At 43.6% G+C, this 5,880-nt stretch overlaps 1 pseudogene; it reads right to left on the bottom strand.

Moving 5' to 3' along the window:
- Positions 1-3,846: 3,846 nt before the first annotated feature.
- LOC102840248 lies at positions 3,847-4,315 on the bottom strand (annotated as a pseudogene).
- Between the last annotated feature and the right edge of the window lie 1,565 nt (positions 4,316-5,880).

The raw sequence follows: 5,880 nt of genomic DNA, 5'->3' as shown, positions 1-5,880 counted from the left end.
CTCGATGCCACTTCACAACAACAATGTATACGTTGCCCATCCCTGTCAATCCTGTGTACCAAGGGGGTGGGAATCATCCTTGCTGTTCCCCCTTTTAAGCTACTACATCCATAAGTATAGGTCAAGTTCATCAAACTGTAGCAGATTACTCTTTTTTGGTAGTGTAGTGGTTACGAATCAGGCTGCTAAACTCAAGGCTGGCAGTTAGAAACTATCAGCTGTTCCGCAGGAGAAAGATGAGGCTTTCTGCTCCCGTAAGGATTTGCAGCCTCAGAAACCCTGTGCAGGGTCGCTATGGGTTGGAAATGACTCTACGGTACTTAACAACAACAACTCTTTTTTTTTCCTCTTCTTTCTTCTAGTCAAGTTCTGATCATCCAGCCATTGAAGTCAGGTCAAGTGGGTACTGTCTGTAAGTATCGGTGTTCTTGTACATCTTCCCTCACTTCATATCAGCTGGGTGCTGCACTCTCCACTATAGTCCTCTGTGGCCATGTCACTGTCTCTGGGCCCAGGAGTCCCCAGGCCAACCAGGTCTCAACCTGAGTTCACAGGAGTCTACTGAACAAGGTTGGAACAGCTCACAATTTCATTGCTGTTTTTCCACTTCCACTTTCTGGTGACCAGTGTGGTCACCAGCCAGACCACATGTTCCAAGGCTATTAATCTTTATGACAAAGCTTGACTCTCACAGAGCCTGGTTGTTCCCTCTGTTCTAAAGTGCAGCTCCTATATGGTCCTATGTGACATACAGTGGCCACCATCCTCAAACTGAGCGCTGTGTAATGAGACTAAGCAACAGTTGTCAATTTCATCTATTCAGTGCCAGATGACCCATGTTCAGCCATAATTCTAGGATGGGAATCTCTCCCTCAACCAAGGGGTGAAGAAGAGGCAATCAAAACCTAAGGTATCCAGTACTATGGGGAGCCATGGAGTTATAAAGTTCTGCTCTGCTCCCCAAGAATTCACAGCATACAGTGAGTGAGAACTTATAAAAAGGTATAATAGTACAAAGGAATAGAAGTATTAAAAAAGCACCCGAATAAAGCAGAAGAAAGAATTATTATTTGGGGGCAGAAAAGGGGAGAGAAAACAGTACACAAAAGGCATTTGTTCACACATGTGTGCTTAACGATTTACTTGTGATTCTACAAGGAATTTGTTGTTGTTGTTGTTAGTGCCGTTGAGTCAGTTCCAACTCACAGTTAACCTATGTAGGGTTTCCGAGGAGTGGTTGGTGAGTTTGAACTGCCAACCTTGTGATTCAAACCAACCTTGAGGCGAGTGCTTATCCTAGGGCACCACACCAGGATTTAGTGATCAGTAAATTCCTGTGGATCTCCTTAACACTTCCCTATCAGCACTTACCATACTAGCTTATTTGGTTGTCCTGCCCACTAGATTATTGACCCTTTCCATGATCAATCTCGAGAAGACTTGAATAAATGGAGAGATTTAGTCCATGTTCCAAGATGGGAAACTTGATTTGCAAAAAGGTAAACATTCCAAATTAACCTACAAGTTGTTAATGTGATTCGATTCAAAATTCTAATGGAATGGTTTTATAATGTGATTCTAGATTTGAATTCCATCTGTCAGAATAAATGCATGAGACTATTCAAGATAAGGTTTAAAATGAAGAACAACATTTTAAATTATAAAGCTGTAATAAAATCTGTAATATAAGATGGTATTCATGTGGCAATAGCTAGATCAATAAACCAGAATGGGAAATTTGGAAGCAAATTTAGGTATGTATGATAATTTAGACATTATAATGGATCTTAAATCAATAGAGGACTGATTGTTTAAGAAATCATATTGGAAAAACTGACTAAGCTTTTGAAAACAGTACACCAAAATTGCTTCTCAACTGGTTCTCTCTCAAAGCCAAAGAGAATTTTCAACAAACGCCAATCAATCCTGTGACTTTACCTATAAGTAAGTACAATGCTCTTTCAAGGTTCGGGGACATTCGCAAATAATAGGGAGAGTGATAGAGAGCCAAATGTGTCTTCTAGATATTAGTCCACCCATCTGCCTATTTAATAAGCCAAGAAATCTTCTGTCTTGTTGGATAGGTCTTCTGTTGACCGTATGGGAGTATGTACAGTAAGTCAGAAGCCACCTCCTCACACCCTTTACATGGAGGCTGTAAAGGGTAAATTTTCAAGCTCCAGCAGCTGAATCAACACTTGCAAAGTGGCTGGTCCTTCAGCTCACAAGATCACTTATCCTACTGTAGGATTCCCAAGGGAGAACAAAATCAATCGAGGACAGATGCCCTTACAATGAATTGGAATTCACTTGCAGGTGCTTTGGAAAGGGGCAAAGTCTTTACTCTCCAGGTTTCAAAATCAAGGATGAATAGCAGATTTTTACCCATCACATTCAGTAAGTACAATTTTAAACAGATACTATTATGACTAGTTGGATGCTTACCCATTGCTGTTAATTACAACTCACAGCAACCCTACAGGACAGGGTAGACCTGTTCCTTACAGTTTTCAACTTGTTGAGTTTTACGGAGGCAGACTGCCACATCTTTCTCCTAGGAGGTGACTTCAGTTAGCCATTGAGCATTTAACAACTGTGCCTGCTGCAAGGGCCCTTTATTTAGATGAGTGTTGTTGTTGTTGATGTTAGGTGCCATCGAGTCAGTACCAACCCATAGTGACCTTATGCACAGCAGACTGAAACACTGCCCGATCCTGAGCCAACCTCACTACTGTTGCCACGCTTGAGTCCATCGATGCTGCCACTTGGCCAATCTCAGGAAAGAATAAAGAAAAAGAAAGGAGCTTTTGAAAAGGAGCCTGGAGGATAGAAAGTGCTTGAAGGGGAGTGCAGGTAAATTTAGGGTGCGGGAGGCCACCCTGCCTCTTCCCCAGGAAACATATCTGTCTTAGTTCTCTAGTGCTGCTATAACAGAAATACCACAAGTATGGTGGTTTTAACAAGCAGAAAGTTACTCTTTCACAGTTCAGACAGCTCGAAGTGCAAATTCAGAAGATCAGTTCTCTATACTGGCTCCAAAGGAAGGTCCTGACTCCTTTCAGCATCTCTAGATCTGGCATCCCTGTAAGAGTTACACGTGTCTTGGCATCAATTTTCCTCTGGGTCTAGGAGGTGCTAGTGTAGGGACTATAAGGACGAAGGCCTCACTCCACTCCTACTTCTTCTTTCGTGATGGTAAGTCAGGTCCTTCTTTCTCTGCTCGTGTCTCTCTCCTTTGATCTCTACAGAGAATCTACAGATGCCATGTCCCAGGGAAATATCCATGTGCATTAGATCAGGGTTATGATCTGAGTAAGGATGTCACAGCACACTCTAATCCCTCTACAACGGATGGACTGGTTAGATCAGATCACATCACAGTGGTTTCATCATTTCGTAACTGCCAAGTTACATCATTGCATAACTGCCACACCACCGAGAAGCATGGCCCAGCCAAGTTGGCATATATAGTGGGAGACACATTCAATCCACGACACATGTCCACTCCTGTAATTACCATCTGCCACTGAGGGGGTATGGCCCTCCTCGCAAATCCTAACCTCTTAGGCTGGTGTCAGGACAAGGCAGTTTTGAATCTGTATATTGTTACTGTGCCCTGCTGTCCAGTCAGCTTCTGACTGATGGTGACCCCATCCATGCACAGCAGAAGGAAACACTGCTTGGTCCTGAACCATCACCGTGATGGGTTGCAGATCAAACCACTGTGATCCATAAGGTTTCACTGGCTGATTTTTGGAAGTAGCTCACTGGGCCTTTTTTCTAAGTCTGTCTGTCTTTTTTTTATTTTAACCAACGAGACAATTGATTTACCCAGCAGCATTTGTTCTAATGTTTCTTGTTGGCAGCAGCCACCTGTCCAGCGATTCTGTTGAGATCTGTCTGTCCCTGAGGTGTCAGTTTGCGGCCGCCATCTTGGTCCTTCTCCACCATTTTGAGCCCCTCTAGGGCTTGGAGGACCCGGCTAGCAACACTCTTGGAATCTCGACTGAAGTGGCTAGGCATGACGCCGTTTCTCTGCCGCCCCCCCGTAGATCTTAGTCATGGAGCTGACCCCAGCTCCACCCCGAAGGCACAGGTGCTGTGCTGTGGAAACAGCTCGTGTGTAGAACCAGTTCTCATCATCATAGGGAGCAAGTTCTTTCTGCTTGGCCAGATTGACAGTGTCTACCCATTCAGGGACTTTTAGCTTCCCAGATTTTTTGAGGAAGCCTGCCTGGGCTCTGACTAACTCCTGCTGGTTCACGTCTTTGACAATAACTCCAGACATCGTACAGCCTCTGTGCTGCTGGCCAGGGGAAAGGGTCTAAGCCTGTCTTAGTTTAGAAGCGCCACTGAAGCCTGCTCAGTATCCAAGCAACATGCGAGCCTCCATTGATAGAAAAGGGTGCCTTTGCACGATGCTCATTGGCTAGGAATTGAACCCGAGTCTCCTGCATGCAAGGTGAGAGAGCTGCCACTGAACCACCACTGCCCCTTCCTCCTTGAGCATGCAACATACCAACTTGCCAATGGAATTATCATATTGTATTACTACTTCATTACATGTCTTTCTCCACTATGAATCTAAGAGATTGTCCAGAGAGTAACTATTAACTTAGAAGTCACTGGTTCCTGGCACATTGCTGTTGTTAGGTGCTGTCTAGTCAGTGCAGGCTCATAGCGATCCTATCTATGCACAACATAACAAAACACTGCTTGGTCCTGCACCATCCTCACATCTGTTTTTACACTTGACCCCATTGCTGCTGCCATTGTGCCAATCCATCTTATTGGGGGTCTTCCTCTTTTTCACTGACCCTCTACTTAACCATGCATGTTGTCCTCCTTCAAGGTCTGGTCTTCCTCATGGTATGTCCAAAGTGTGAGAGATGAAGAAACCATCCTGGTTTCTAAGGAGCATTCTGACTGTATTTCTTCCAAGACAGATTTATTTGTTCTGGCACCAGTGGTACTTCTAATATTCTTATCCAACACCAGAATGCAAATGTATCAATTCTTCTGTAGCCTTCCTTATGCAATGTCCAACTTTCACATGCACAGAAGATGATTAAATAAAACATGGCTTGGGTCAGGCTACCTTGGTCCTCAAACTGACATCTTTACTCTTGATAGTTTTCAAGAGGTCTTGTGCAGCAGATTTGTTTAATGCATTTGTTTGATTTCTTGACTGCTGTTTCCGTTGAGTGTGGATTGTGGATCCAAACAAAATAAAGTCTTTGAAAACTTGAATATTTTTTCCCATTTATCATGATGTTCTTTTTTGGTCCAGTGATGAGGAGTTTTGTTTTCTTTACATGGGGGTGCATTCCATACTGAAGGCTGTGGTCTTTGATCTTCGTCAGCAAATATTTTAAGTCCTCTTCTCTTTCAGCTAGCAAGGTTGTCTCATCTGCATATCGTAGGTTGTTAATAAGTCTTCCTCCAATCCTGATGCCTCATTACCTGAAGACTAATAATTGCGTTCCCTTCTACTTCTTAGCCGGCTTCAGACTGTTTTGAACCATTTGAGTTATGGCTGGTGAAGCAAAACTGAATGGACCCCAATTTTTACAATTTGGGTAATCTGGAACACGAACCAGAATGGGTTGAAACTCTGGAAAGGAAGACTCAGAAAAGGTGTAATAAGTCTTTCAGGAGGCTGATTCATGAATTGGACTATTACCTGGACTCTGGAGAGTGACACACATTCCAATGGTGGTGTTGGGCATTGTGATGGTTAGGGTTTGGTGTCAACCTGACTGGGCCAGGATTCCCAGTAGTTTGGCTGTTGAGATATGGTTATCCCCATGGTGAAACCTAATACAGGCATAGTTAGCGTTATAATGAGTAGCTCTGAGCAGCCAATCAATTGAAAGGATA

The sequence above is a fragment of the Chrysochloris asiatica genome, unplaced genomic scaffold (genome assembly GCF_000296735.1).
Source record: "Chrysochloris asiatica unplaced genomic scaffold, ChrAsi1.0 scaffold00005, whole genome shotgun sequence".
Taxonomy (NCBI): Eukaryota; Metazoa; Chordata; class Mammalia; order Afrosoricida; family Chrysochloridae; genus Chrysochloris; species Chrysochloris asiatica.
Note: the sequence above shows the minus strand (reverse complement) of the source record. Positions and strands in the feature narration are given on the sequence as shown.